Genomic DNA, 16,430 nt, shown 5'->3' on the forward strand with positions numbered 1-16,430 from the left:
TTGTTACAGACACAAATACAGATACAAATACTGGCTGTTACATGAAAATGTAAATATGTAATGTCATAATTATAAAGTTGAACTTTGACAAGAAAATCTGAAAAGAGATCTCCAAAATGTTTCATTTATTTCTCCTAGACAACTTTGAGATCCATATGACACCAAACTGAGACAAAGGTTTATTTCTCCTGTGTCTCAGGCCTTTCTCTGGAGCAATAAGATGCACTAAATCTCAATTTAGTCTCAACAATCTCAGAAGAGATCTCAACAAGCTCTAATATAATGCTCAGAGTTTCTCAACTTCTGTGTCTCTTTGTGATCTCAGACAGAGAAATCAGAGAGTTCTCTCCATGAACTCAATATACTATCATCCCAGCTTCAATTCATGCATCTCATGCTAAACTCAGATAGAGCAAAGGAAGAGATTTCCACAAGTGCTCATTGAATTCTCAGACTTGGATCACTGTCTTGGTTGTTTCATATAATATAATATCTTAATCCACATGATTTTTTTAATATAACGTATTACTGTATGAATAAATTAATTGTAAATATTTTATTTTAGGCTGCAAAGACCCTCTTCTTTTATATTATTTTCTATAAATGATTTGAAATATTTCACTGCATGTAATTCAGTAAAATAATTTTATTAACCACACAAAACACATTGTAAAATAAAAACAGTAATTTATTGGTAACTTGAGAGCAAAGAAATTACAATTTCAACATTTCAGATGTATCAAAGTTTAACTGCCAAAAACTCATATCATTAATTAAATTTAATGTTGTATATTCAGATGTATGCATTTTCTCATTTTAGCCCCAAAGTGACCTTTTTGTATGAGAATAGATTTGCCCATATAAAACAGTTGAGATGGCATCACAGTATAAACTATTTGTCCATCAACATATTTTACATTTTCAGTAAGGATTTTCAACTAGTTGGAAAAATCATGGGCTCTTCTGTTCAAAATAAGGTCATATCTTTGACTTTATAATATCTTTAGTCTCTTTCAAGTTTGTTAGGGAAATGTGCAGCAAACACAATACCAGGCATTGAGGACAAATCAATGAACATCAACTTGCCCAAAATACTTTCAAGTCCTACCACTGTCTTTCTCACAGGAACTTCCAGGAGGCTAAAAATATGGAAACACGTTCCACCTGTCAAAGTATCTTGTAGAAGATTTATGCTTGCAACTGCAAATTCATTCAAAAATGCAAGTTTTATCTCATTCTGACCTTCATTGGGTTCTTTGTAGGAACACAATAATTTAATCTGTCCATATTTGATCTGCGCACCATCACAAAATAACACTGTGTAATTGTTTCGTCTTTTGGTTTTGACATACTGCTGGGAAGTGTAAATTATTTTCCCTTTTTGAGCTCTGTTATTTGCCTTGACGACATTACTATGTAAAGCCTGACCAAGAAACTGTTCCAGAAGAAAAATATCATCAGTTTCAAGACATCTATTGAATGATGCCCCTAACATGGCCACAATATTGACAACATTACTTGGTTGATAACTATTGCTATTTGTCATTCTGGCCAAAAACTCAGTAGTTACTATGTTCAGCTTTATGTTTTGTGTGATGCTAGGGAAAGATTGTATAGTCTTTACAGCATTTACCATTTGGGCAGGTATATTCTGGGTTCCATGTATAAGACGGAGCAAGTACCCATTTTTGTCTTCAAAGTGAAAGCAAGAGTGTATCCACAGAGGTCCAAGAGCTCTCACACTATCAGCTAAATGGACAAGTAAGTGCAAATTGGCTGTCATGTATCGCTCACCATAGAGTCCACTTATTTGAGAACAGAAATTCCAGAGTAGTTTCTCAGCATGATCTATTTGAGCAGGGGTTATTGACTCCATCAGAAGAATAAAGATTGCTTCACTAAGGAGCAGGAAATGGTTGTAGTAGAGTCCTGCAAGAATGCCCCGGAATACAACTGGCCCGAAAAACAGCAAAATGGACCGATACTCAGATGCTTTAAAGAACATCCTGTGAGAAGACACAGAACGAGGGAATCGAATCATAAATGGTGGCCTTATTTCTTTCAGACGTTTGTCAACTTCTTTGATTGATCAGACCATACTGAATGCACATCGAGAGAACTCTGTGGAAAACCACAAAAACATCAATAGACGCATTACTCCCAGTAGTACAGAATGCATGTAGTCTATACCTGTGCCCAAGACCAAATCATAGCTTGTTAGTCTGCTGAGAAACGTAGGTCCCTTCACCCCACGAACAACGCTGTTGGAATCATAGGCCATCTTAGCATAATCTACAAACCCCTTGTGAGTACGAGGCGGGCCTTTTGGATCTGTCTTCTGGAAAGGAAGGCATGGACATGACCTCTCTCTCCAGTCTTCACTGTTTGACCTGGCTGTTCACACTTTAGACACCCAAAATGTCCATTGAATTGAACAGTATTAAGTACCAAAGCTTTTGCAGGCAAATCGCAGGTTCCTGCAATGGTAAAGGCTTTGCATATGAAAGGTTCTTGAGCTCCTGCAAAGTGAAGAGAAATTCCTTCTCTTTCAATTTTGTTCAGAGTGCCACACAGTGGTTCAAGGAATGTCAACACTGACGGCTTTGAATCCCCAAACCAAACACCTGCAAATATCATGTTTTCTCGTTTCGTGCGTTCAACAAAATTTAACTCGTTTATGACACAATAAAAAGGCCAAACAGAAAACTTTGAAGACTAAAAAATAGGTATGCCGTCTGCGTTCCACATTAACGAAATGTTTCTGGAATCACTGAGAGGCCCATTGCAAGTAGTACATTTCTGATAGGTTTTTCCGTCATATATTTCTTCAATACTGTCATGACACTTTTTATGTCTATTAAACCTGAACTTAAGTTTTTCTTCAAAACCTTCCTGAGCAAACAATCTCTTCAGTTGTGCTTCAATGGGAACCTCAATGAAATAGGAGGTTGACCTCTCCATCAACACATTGGCTTCACAGGTTTTACACTGGGTGTCTGTACTCTCAACAATCATGAAGCATGAGCTACAATATTTGTGCAAAAGCAGAGAGGAGGGATCATCAAAAAACTGTTTAAATTTGTGTAAATTTTTAAGACACTCAGTCTGTGTATCAGAGGGGCAGTGCAGAGATATTAATGTAAGCAAATCACTGAGAGCTTTTCCTGTTATTTTGTGTCTGTTTGCAAAAGTCATTATGAGGAGAAGACTCTCTGCAACAGAAATTGGTGCATTTCTGTACAGTGGATGATCTACAGTGTTTGTAGAGCTTTCAAGTTCTGTTCCCTCCTCTTGGTTAAGCTCAAAACTGTCTTCAAATGATAGGTCATCATCAATTGGAAAGTCTTCATCAAATAACGCAAGTCCCTTCTTCAACAAATTCAGGTAGGTGCTCAGGAAATGTATCCATGTAAATAGGCTGTTCAGGCTCTGATTCAACATTAAGACCAGAGTGATGCATCTCACTTGTGTGTCCATAGCACTGGGATGAATGGTTGGCGTAATGGATGTTACACACATTTGTGTTTGAAGAGTCTTCCAAATTAGCAGATCTGGTCACTTGCTCGGTGCTGCAATCATTTGACCTCCAGTTTGTTGCTCCTAGAAAAAAAAAAAATCAATTGATTAATTTGCTTTTACTTGATTGGTGAATTTATGGCTTACTAGTCTCAACATGTTTATTTTTCATTATACTTATGCTAAACACATTACTAATTACTAGACTATTAAAGTGTTATAATAATCACCTGAGCTGTCAGTAAACCCTTGACAACCCAAGTGAGGTTTGAAGGTCTCACTTCAGTAACAGTGTTTTTTTGGACACATTAACTTTTATTTGAATTAACGCTCCAGTCGATAAAAATTTAAAGCTTTGCAACATGCGATTTCCACAGAATAAATAAACTACATGCCATCTTGGAGACTGAAGGAAATGGAGTTAGTTGTTTTACATTTTTGCACGTTTTACCTCTATTTTCCTGTCCTTGTGTGTCCTGCAGAAAACCGAGAATGATAATACATTAAGCATATTTAACACTCGCATGCAAATTTATAAGGCATACCTAGGTTACAACAATGCAGTATATACTGTAGGAAATCCTGCTATAAATTCTCCCCTCATGGGGATTAAAATATTAACATTTTATTGGATCTGTTTAAAAGAGGTGATTATTTACTTGGATGGCCATTTTGAAAACTGTACTTTGTAGTGCTGTTGAACACTACTAGGTCAGACATGTTCTTAATATTTTGCTAATCCCACATATAAAGGTGATCTTAACAGACTGTCATTTTAAACCAAATATTTTATTGTTATATAAAATTATTGAGGAACATTGTCAGAACCAATGGAGCTGATGAATGTAGCTGAGTAAAGAACATAGAAGCTAAATGTTTTTTTTTTTTTTTTTTTTTTTTTTATAAATTACCTGAAAGTCACACTTCAGTAAAAGGGAAGTTGTTAAAACATGACTTTGGTAAAAGCTACTTACCCACATGAAAAAGACTTTAGTAGAAGTATTAAAGTATATGATATCACAGTAAATGTACTTCAGTTTCAAAAGTGTAAGTAAATTACATAATATTTACATGTATGAGTTGGTTGATTATGTCCTGGCCAATTATCAGATTTGTTATTGACCTGAATCAGTTAAGTCATTCATGTAAATTAATCTAAAAATGTGCTGTTTTGACTCTGAAGCTTCATGTAATCTGTAAAGCAAATGGAAACTATACCAGTAGTTATCAGATAAATGTAGTGTAGTAAACATTAAAATATTATTTTTCCCTAAAATGTAGTGGAGTGGAAATATCAAGTGGCAAGTTAAGTACCAACACCTCAAATGGTACGTAAATACAGAACTTGGGTGAATGTGCTTATAATCAATCACTGCAGATGACAATATAAAAACAATAAAATGTACATTTCCCAACCTTTCTTCTGTATCTTTTGCAAGTATTTTGCTGGCTCTTCACCTTTCTCCTCCAGCGTGAGTTGTACTTCTGCACCATTTTTTTTTTTTTTAAATATATGTAGCTCCAACTGTATCATACACACACACACACACACACACACACACAAATATAGAAAATGCTCTTCTTTGATGATTGTGGTATAGACAGTGCAGTCTAATACACAGTGTTAAATAGTGTTACACTTACCCCCCCTGCTATCAAATGTATCAGTAACCTCTATGGAAGAGCAATATTGACTGGTGTCGGGGGCTGCAGGGAAAATAACCTGTGGTTGACAGAAAAAAAAGGTACAGATAGTTCATAAAATGGCACAAAATATATTAAATTTATTCAGACTGAAAGGGGTTACATTAAAGAGCAGGTCATATGGTATTTTAAAGTGTCCCAATATTGTATTGGAGTCCCCTACATCAGGTTTGAATGCATCTAAGGTCAGAAAACATTGTAATTTTCTCAGAATATACATTTCATATTAGAGTCATTTGCCAATGATTAGGAAATGATTCGTTTCAAGCAAGTTCGGAGCAAGCCCCTCCCTTCCTCAAGCCTACTCTGCTCTGATTGGTCAGCTGGCCAAACCTGTTGTGATTGGCACATAGATGAGTCCTTGAGCCAGTTAGCCAGCGCTCCCATTGACAAAGCACCTTTACATAAAACAATAATATAGTCAATCCGTTCTTATAATGACGTAAAATACAAAAACACTTATGCAAGCGAATCGTGCCCACAGCTAAAGTTTAGCTGCTAAACTGTGAACACTAGGTGGATACGTTAGCCGAGTGCTAACGTGACTAACTGATTAAACAATACAGTTTGTAAACCAAAATATGTCTACTGTAATGTTTGAAGAACGACAGACAAAAGACGCTTGGTCTTAACTTTTAAACAGAACGCAGAACAGTTGTATCACAGGAGCACCAGCCGAAATCACTCATCTCTCCCTCATTAACCCTGTAACTGCCAGTGCAGCACAATAAACAGCAATTTCACAATTATTATAAAGTCTGTGTGCTACACTACATTCTTTATTATTAAACAAAGTAATTAGAACAACGTCAGTCTACAATAATTTACATATTCTTAGGTTCACTGCGAATTTTTAGAACTACTTCAGTAAGACAGTAATATCGTGCTTTACCTGGAAACCTAAAGCTGCACTAGGTATACATCACATTGGGACAAAAGAAATTATATTTTGAGCACTCAATTGAAAATGTACACCTAACATATCAATCATACTACTTACAGGTCGTGGTTCAGAGAGCTTGTTAGTCCAAATTAAGAAGATTAGAAGCCAACGAAGATAAAAGCCCAGATTAGAGAAGCAGTTCTTGATAAAATGACAAGCACACAACAAAAGGCTCGAATTGTATTTCTGTGGTATCATTGAACACCGCGTCTTCTCAACATGATGTAAACGCATTAATAGCAAAAGTGTTTGTGGGCAGATCAGACTCTGTTCGTATTTCGCGGGCAGGCGGGGATTATGCAAATGTGTTACCCAGTGATGTACACCGGTAACAGGCAAAAGAGTCGAAAATATAACGACTCATTACGGCGATTCAGAACAGACTTTCTCTTTTGAGAGACAATATCTTTATTTATCATGCACTTTTTTGATTAACAACTTTGCAGATTGTTTTCATTTAAGGATAGCTACGTTATAAACTGCAAAAGAGAGATTTTTCAAAAACCCATATGACCTGCTCTTTAAATGAATAATTATACACACGTGCAACCTTTCCTATTGAATAGAAATTGATTAACATAAAGTTGACTAAATTATGATCATAATGAAAATGATCGCAGTTGTAACATTTATTAGCTGGTACAGAATGCACGTGACAATCACTTATTTTACTAACCATTTCATTATTAGGGTTTCATAAGGTTATTGTAGTAAATGAAAACAAAATTATATGACACTGAAATAATGGGCGTGTAAGAACTATTTCAGTTAACTGAAATAAAAATATAACACTTGAGTTTTTGAATGTAAAAATAAAAAATCAAGTACTAAAAGATAATGTGTTGTACATTTACAAAGCTCACAAAAACCTTAAATTACAAAGAAAACACAAGTAAGTTTATTCTATCATTAAAAAGTCGCTGTATCCACTCACCGCTTATAGATGCTGCACCGCCACCTTTGTTTTCTTTTTTGAGCTTCAGTTGGCGCAAAAACACTGTGAACCTTGAACCTTGTAGATGATGCAGCCCCAACGTCAGCATTAGAAGAGAGCGCCATCAGTCCAAATGCTGCATCGTCATTGGTTAATTCACAGTGGAGGAGCGCTGCTGAATCAACGAGGTTAAGGCGCGCGTTAGTTAACGTATGGAGTTGCAGGCAGACGGAATGGAGGAAAAAACAGTTGCAGGACTCAAAAGAAGGTAAGCAACATGTTTTTTTAAAACAGAATTTGGGCATTTTAAATGGCAAATGTATGCGGGTTCTGATACTCTCTGAAGAAACTGGTCGTATTTTGTAACTATACATTCTTGAAGTTACATAAATTGTGTATGATTGGAAAAATTTGATCTCGTGCAGTGAGACCCCAATAATTAAATGTGTTGTACTTTTGTTTATTTTACAGAATGAGTGCAGAAGGAACTAATACAAAACTGCCCAGAAGAGCGCGAAACCCTCCGAAAAAGCTGAGTTAGTATGAACCAGACCCCAGCTCCCCAAGAGATAACCAAGATGGTAATTGAGTTATTTTACTATACTACGGCTTAGCTAATTTTGTTAAGTATTAAAACTGGTTTAAGTGGTTATTTTTAACGTACTTTGGACACTTTACTAACCAAAATATTCGTCATTATTTGGTCTCTTATTACTGGAATTTTTATAAATACTGTATATTGGTAGCTTGAGGCACAAATATTGATTATAGCCTACAGGAATTTTTAATGGAATGTCCTGAAAAAGGAGTGAAACTTATTTGTACATTTTAGTGACTGAATTTTGCGAATCATCTCAAAATTTAAGGGATAAAATAATTTGTATAGGAATTGCAGCTCAAAGTTCTTTACAAAAAAGTATTCCTGCGCCATACTCTTCATAGACAATGTGTAAAATAAATAAATAAATAAACAAATAAAATGTGTGATAATTAAATAATGAAAGGGATGTGTGATAATTAAATAATGAAAGGGATTAAAAACATTGAAAAAATAGTATAGAGAGTGCATAAATCAAAGAATTGCAGGAGCTAATAAATTTGAAAGTGCTAAAAGAATAAAGTTAATCCTAGTTGAAGGCTAAAGTGAAGAGGTAATTTTGTTGCTTTGCTAAGAGGGTTAGAAATAAGACAATAAAGATATAGTAGCATGTTTAAGTAAGATTGATTTTTAGCCTGCACTGATTTACTCACAATCTCCTTTTTGTTTACTTTGTGTTCATTTTCAGGACTTTTTGTATTTTTGACCTTTGAAGATGGATACACAGCAAAGATTTTTAATCTCTGTGATATACTAAACAAAGATGATAAACCCATTGCTTGCTTTAGATATCTGACACCAGGAGAAGAAGTACTTGCAAGATGGTCTGACAATAAGTTCTACAAAGCTACAGTAGACTTCACTGGAACAGCTGACAAAACGGTGGATACCAAGAAGGCGACAAAGAAGGACATGAAAAAAAGAGATGCAGCTGCACAAAGATTCTACAACCTTCCATTCCTACCTCAAGCAGGCCAGTCCACCTCTGCACAGGATCACCTAAATACTGTGGACCAAAATGTCATTCAGCCTCCAACAACCTGGCCAGTGTACCAGCCTCCACCTACAGAGTCATTTCTACCTGTCCAGCCACAGCACCAGCATGCAACTGCCTGGCCACAATACCAACTTCCAGTTTCCCAGTCATCACCAAATACGCCACAACATTACCAGCATTCACCAGTCCAGTCGCTCAACCCGTATGGAACTACTCTGTCTCCAATTCCACACAATTCCAGCCTTTCGCAGTATTCAAAGCATCACCAGCCTCACACAGCACTACCCACACTTTCAGACCAAACACAACAGCAGCCTGTTTTGGCAGATTTGGATCAGCGAAGACAGCCACCAGCTCCTACAGCCAAAGAAAGCTTCCTCAAAATGTTGCACAGTCCTGATACACATAAAAAACCTGCTGTTCTTGGGGACCAGAGCCAGACAAGCACCTCTGAACATGAGACTTCAAGCTCATCTGCAGATACTTTAATCATCGAGCGTGATCCAATTCCAGAATATGGAGAACCATGTTTCATTTCGCCTGAGTCAGCAGAAGACAGATCATGGAAGCCACGCGAAGCATGCAAGACAGAGGTGGAAAAATTAGTGGAGGAAAAGGCCAAACTGCATGATGTGCTGTGTGGTATAAGTAAGTATGTTTTGTCTCTCTGTTGCAATTACTTGTTCTTTTAACACTTCTTTTTTCTCTCAAAGTTTTTCTAACACACCTAATATCTATTCAGAAGAGTTAATTATGTTTTTATATTGGTATATGTTTAAAGTTCTACTACATTGTCTTACTTTGGACATTGGGAGTTATTTGATGCTTAAGCTAAATCTTAAAAGCTTTAAACAATTTGGTAAAACTCTTATCTAATCATGAAATCTTTTGGACTTTTTAAAAACTTGTCTTTTGTTTGCTTTTTTTTTACTTTATGAATGCTGCTGTGTCCCTGTAAGGTAATATACATCTTTTGTGTCACAGGTGGTGAGCACCTCGAGGCATTCAGAAGTTTTCTGGACAAAGTGGAACAGATCCAACCTCAGGCTGGTGTTTGGGCTCCAAAAGGCAGATCTCAGCAGCAGGAGCTATATCCAGGAAGAGTGGCCTCTTCTTGTCCTCGACTCACCTGGCTGCAATCCATTCAACCACAAAGAAGGACTGCCTTCGCTTGTTCCATCTTCTTTTTGATGAATTCTTTACTGCAGAGGATTGCCAGAATGCTGTGGCATTTGGGAAACACAGAAAGGTGCCAGATTGGAAGAGAGTCCTGGATAAGTTCAAAGTCAATGCAATTCTAAGTAAGTATGTTGCTCATGTGGTTAACAATTTGTGGAAAAAGTTGTGAAAATTCATAGGTAAAAAATGTGTGGGAACCCAATAAGAGGTGTTGGATACCCATATATCACATAGCTATGTTAAATGTTATGATTGTTTCACTGTCTTTCTTTTCTTTTATTCTTGCAGCTTACGTCATGCGCTGTAGTACACTGGATGGTTGGACACCGGTTGAGAAAAGTAAGGTCAAAAAAGCCTTCATAAACAAATGCCGCATCAGGGCCACAACACTGTAAATATCGGATGGGGCACACAGAGACATTTGTTGAAATGACAATGTTCACAAAAAGTCCTTGTTTTCAAATTATGTATCTTGGCGTCAGAGACTCAAGTTTATTGTTGTGAATTGTTGTAAACCTGGCCTGCCACTGCTCATAACATTGTTAAATTTGTTACTGTTTTAAAAACAGAATTTTACAAAAAAAAGCACTTTAGTTCATATTTTGTAATGACCATGTTTAAACAGTTTTTGCTGTCTTTAAAATGTCTTTAAATTTGTTAATGTTATTTTGATATAAATAAAGATTCAGATTCAAATTTCTTTATTTCTTTATTTCATCAGCTAATCTGCCATTTGCTATAGATTTTTAAAGCCTGATGGTTGTGGATAGATCTTCTGTCTGTCCTGCAGTGAAGAGAGAGTAGCATTCCCGTCCGTTGTTTCTTTGGTCCATCAAGATGTTCTGAAGTGGATGATCGGTGTTGTTTAGAATGGTGAATCTAGTCTGGTAGGAGGAAAAGGTCATATGATTGAATTAGTAATTCATGTGCGTGCGTGTGTGTTTGTGTGCATGAGAGGGAGAGTGAGCGAGAGACTCGGATATTGCTCCATAGTAGCTCCAGTATTGCTCATTTTCTTTTTCAAAGGAGAAATAAAGGAGTCATTAAAAACACAGAACTGAAATTAGCAAGGCATCTCCTTTTAGTCTCAGGTATGACTCCCTCTGATTATTCTGTCTCACCTATTGCTCCTAGTGAATTTTAGGAGAAATATATGAGAAACATTTTAGACAAAATAGAGATCAAAATAAGGCTTAGATGAGAATCTCAAATTTGTCTACTGAGCTATAGAAAAGCAAGCTTTGAGCAGTAAAATTTTCCTCTGGGTTAGGCTGTGAATTAATAAGTGTTTATTGAGAAGAACTATTTCATGTATTTTCATTTACAGTAGCGTGAACCACGAGTAGTCGAGTAACTCCAGTATTTTTTAAATAAGAAATCGACTAGCAGAAATCAGTAGTCGTGCAACCCCTAGGAGTGGCAGCCATGACAGGATGAGTGTCAGGAGCAGCAGTAATTTTGTGAACAGCCTCCGGGCTGGCAGCCATTTTGTGGAGAGACTTTGGGGCTTTAAAGTTCTCTGCCTCTACCACAATGAAAAGAGAACCACATAACAAGAGAGCATAGTCCATAATGTCTCAAACTACAGATAAATTTCCCCTCAGGCAACCATAATTTTGTTGGTTCATTAATTCCATAACGGAAAAGGTCCTTTAACATGATCTCATCAAAAGGCACTTGATAGGAAAACTCACAAAATTGATGAACGTAATCCTCAATAGACAAATCTCTTTGCCAGAGGTGCAGTAGCTGGTCCAATGTGTCCATGATTGGCCTGGAACGCTCTAACAGCTGCTGGTTCCGGGTATGGCTGGTGATTCTGTAATGATGGAGGTGTCGTGACAACAGACTTTATTTGTAAATGTGGTCAGACAGGCAGGGTCCAGTACCAGCAAACAACAATATCCCAGGCAAAGACAAAGAGGAATCCGTAAACAGGCAAAGGTCAGGGCAGGCCGCAAAACAATCATAAAAACCAGATAAACAGTCCAAGATCCAAAATACACAAAGGCAAGGCAAAACAAGGAAACACAGGCAGGAATACAGAAACTAGGAATCATAACAGGCTAAACAATCACCAGTGAAGTGCTCAAGTGTGTGTGCATCTTTTAAAGTCCTTCTAATGTGAGACAGTTGTAAACTGATGAGATCTAATGAGAGGAAGGTGATGCAATAGATGATGAGTCCAGCAAAGGATTATGGGGAATGTAGTCCGGGGTGAATGGCAAAAGTCAGGGATGGAATGCCCACTGGTGGAGCTTATGGGCACTTCAGTTGGTGATTGTGACACTGTGCTAGTGCTCCTAGACTTGAGGGCTGCTTTTGACACTGTGGAACATGCCATCCTGCTGACTTGCTTGGAACACTATGTAGGCATAAAAGGAAGTGCTCTTGAATGGTTTAACTCTTATCTTTCAAATCAAAGTTTCAGAGTTAACATTGGTGAATACTCTTCTGAGGTAGCTTCTTTGTTGTGTGGTGTTCCCCAGGGCTCCATTCTAGCTCCTATTCTTTTTTCACTCTATGTCCTCCCTTTGGGTTCTATTTTTAGAAAGCATGGTCTGTCATTCCATTGCTATAAAGACGATACTCAAATCTATCTGCCCTTAAAACAGAGTTCAAATGGTTTGGAAGAACTTATTGCCTGTCTGATGTGAAAGCCTGGTTGTATTTACATTTTTGAAATAATTGTTTTTGGTCCATAGGATTCTTTTAGTGCACCTAAAGTAACCCTAGGCGATATAACCTTATCTGTGAATTCTTGGGTAAAAAATCTGGTTGTTATCTTTGATGATGGTCTAAAATTTGACAAACAGATAAATTCAGTGGTTAACCCTGTTTCTTTCAGCTTTGACTACTAGCGGAAGTTTAACCCAATCTATCTAGTAGAAATTTCAAAAAAGTAATTCATGCTTTTATTACATCTAGATTGGACTACTGCAATTCGCTGTATGTAGGGATTAGTCAGTCAGTCCTATCTCGCTTGCAGATAGTTCAAAATGCAGCTGCTAGGCTTATGACATGCTCCAAAAACGGGAGCATATTACACCGGTTTTGCGTTCTCTACACTGGCTACCTGTGCACTATCGAGTTAATTTAAAAATTCTTCTTTAGTGTTTAAATCATTAAATGGTCTGGCCCATACCTATCTTTCTTATTGACTGAACACCGGCCCCTCTTGTCTCTCTGGTCGTCCAACTAGACATTATTATGTATCCCTAAGTTGAGGCTGAAATGCAGGAGTGACCGCACTTTCTCGGTAGCTGCACCTAGATTGTGGAATGCCTTGCCCCTCTGTATTAGATCTGCACCTTCACTTTCTGTTTTTAAATCTATGTTGAAAACTTACCTTTTTGATTTGGCATTTTGAAACTGAGAATTTTCTACTGTACTGTTTTATAGTATTATTTTGTATTGTCTTACTTAAATGTTTTTTATTGTTGTTGTTCAGCACATTGGTCAACCCATGGCTGTGTTTAATAGTGCTATATAAATAAATTTGACATTGACATTGGTGGTGGGGCTGCGTGGATCACAAGCTGCTTCCATTCCACCTGTCACACATTACCCCTTCCTTTTTATTCTCTTCTGACTAGTCCTTGTTGTGAGTAGTTTGTTTTGTGTTCGGTGTGCTTGTTGTTCAGTGCTCTGCTTTGCACTGTATTTACCTCTGTATTTATGTGTACCCCAGGATGTGTAGTGTGAAGGACTGACGCTCTCTATCCCTCTCTACTCTCAGGTTGCTGGTCCTGTATGAGCGCTGGGTCTTGGGAAGTGATCAGCCAGTTTGGTCCACATCACTCTGTTGACTGAAGCTGGATTACCCCAGAGACTTGCTCGCTGTAAGGGTTACAGATTTATTTTTGTTCATCTTTGAAAATAAACCTCCGTTTGCATCTGATTCCCCTCGTCCTGTCACCGAGCAGGATGTTATTGTTTATACGGGCATCAAGGAACGCATAGCAAATCTGGGCAGCCATGCCATCACGTTCAAAAGTCTCTGTTTCGGTCTGTTTACATTAAAATGCAACCCCAGAGTTTTCAAAATAAAACAGGGTCTGCAGTGTTTTCAGAAGTCTCCATTTTCGAGGGTTGAAAATGCTGGAGTAGTGTAAATGACCGACAGAATTTTAATGTTGATCAGTGCCTTATAAACTATACACTTGAATCATTAGTAAACCTTGCATTTATAATATTTCATGTTTTCACATTTTTTTATTTTTTATTTTTTTTGCATATCCATATTGTATTCACATGTCCAAGATACACATTTAGGGGATATACATGTTTGGTTACAATTTATTTTAAAGCATTCATATAGTGTAATTATACAATTAAGTAATGAGTTATTAATTCATATTAATTAATATTCATAACCAACATGTGCTCAGGGTTAGAGTTACGATTAGGGTTTGGTTTCAAGTTAGTTGCATGTAATTATGCTTAATTCACTGTTACGTGTAACATGTAAGAAGGACACTGTAAAATAAAGTGTTACAAAATATTCCAGTTAAATCCTAGTTGGGTGTTAATTTACAGACATCAGAAGTATGGTGTTTGTACCTCATTGTTTAGAACAAAAACATTTCAGAAAAATAAGTTTTATGCTAAACAACACTGTAAAACCAGTAAGTAGCTTTTTACAATAATATTGTTATATTTAAGTACTTATTCTAGAAAATGGCAAACTTTTGAGCGCTGAAACAAGCATGCAATGTTTTTGCGGATTTCTGGTAAATTTAAGCCATAAATAAGGGGATTCAGAACAGGAGGGATAATCAGAAATTCCACTGAAAAAATGATAGCCACAATCTTAAATTTGTCTGAATCATACCGACTTAAAGCAATATCACAAAATGAAGCTATAGAGTAATTAACAAAGCTTATAATATGAGGAAGACATGTTTGTAATGCTTTGCCCCTAAATTCTTTGGAGCTCTTTTGACAAATGATCAAAATTCTGACATAAGTATAGAAGATGAAGAAGGCAGGTAGAAAAACTGTTGTTGTTGTGACAAAAAATCCAATTATGTTGTTATTCAAAGTGGAAGTCCCACAAGACAGTCGAACCACAGACCAGTTGGAGCAGTACAGTCGTGCTATGTCAGCCCCACACAAAGGCAACCTGGCTGAGGAGAAAATAGCCAGACCCATAGAAAACACTGCATAAAGTGATGCTAGTGCAATGTAGAGTGTTGTCACTTTTGAGGTCATAATTTTATGATATTTTAAAGGATTGCATATGGCAACATATCTGTCATATGCCATCAGAGTCAAAATGGTATATTCAGACACTGCATAAGTATAAATCGTAAAAATCTGAACAAAACACGCTGGCCTAGAAATCACATTTGTAAAAAAAAAGATAAAAAACAATACCATAGAAAAAAAAACATTAGACACACAGATAACATACACACAAAAAAAATATAAAAATATACATTGGCTCATGAAGAGATCTCTCTTTAAAGACCACAAACAAAATGATGGCATTAAATAATATAATTGCTAAATAAACTGTAAGTGTCAATATAAAGATAAAATATCTCATGTGAACAAAGTCCTTGAACAAAGTGAAATAAAAATAGGAAGGCATGGTTTCATTTTCCATTTGGTGATCAAAAAAGATCAAAAAGCAAAAATGCCACTCAAAATAAATATCTGGATTCAGTTTTTGTCTGTCATTTGAAGAGTAAAGCAATCCAAGTAGTTGTTGATGTCCCTTGTTCAGTCTAAAATTTCTTTATTTGCTCCAGCTAATTTTTAAAGTAACAATCAAGGTGAAGAGAACTGATTGTTGCCTCTGATCTGAGGCAACTGCTCAATTTGCTGTAAGCAGATTATATAACAAGAGCTGACACCATCTGGGTCTTTACAAACTGTACACATGAGAATTGGCCATTGTTCATTAAGTTCTTCAACTAAAATTACAACTTTTATATTTTACAGGACGGCTGTTGGTTTTTATTTTATAGCATTGGTTTGGGGTAAGAACAAGTGTAATACACATATAACTTGAATGGGGACTAAATTATGCAAGTAGAGAGGAAAATGGCACAGATAACTTTAAGCTACACAATATGTCAGACTGAATGTAGATATACAGTCATGGTCAAAAGTTTTAGCAGTGACATAAATTTTGTTGCTTAAGCTGTTGTGGTTTTCATTCCCTTTTTTTTAGATTATTGTGTAGATTGATCAGATGCATTTAAAATAATTGCTAAAAGCTTCACTGGCCAAAAAAAAAAAAAAAAAAATAAATAAATATATATATATATATATATATATATATATATATATATATATATATATACAGGTCCTTCTCAAAAATTAGCATATTGTGAAAAAGTTCATTATTTTCCATAATGTAATGATAAAAATTAAACTTTCATATATTTTAGATTCATTGCACACCAACTGAAATATTTCAGGTCTTTTATTGTTTTAATACTGATGATTTTGGCATACAGCTCATGAAAACCCAAAACTCCTATCTCAAAAAATTAGCATATCATGAAAAGGTTCTCTAAACGAGCTATTAACCTAATCATCTGAATCA

General features: G+C 36.3%; 1 pseudogene; it reads right to left on the reverse strand.

Annotated features, from left to right (window-relative positions):
• Positions 1-14,235: 14,235 nt before the first annotated feature.
• Positions 14,236-16,004, reverse strand: LOC109076185 (annotated as a pseudogene).
• Positions 16,005-16,430: the final 426 nt, after the last annotated feature.

Source organism: Cyprinus carpio, chromosome B15, assembly GCF_018340385.1.
Source record: "Cyprinus carpio isolate SPL01 chromosome B15, ASM1834038v1, whole genome shotgun sequence".
Classification (NCBI taxonomy): domain Eukaryota; kingdom Metazoa; phylum Chordata; class Actinopteri; order Cypriniformes; family Cyprinidae; genus Cyprinus; species Cyprinus carpio.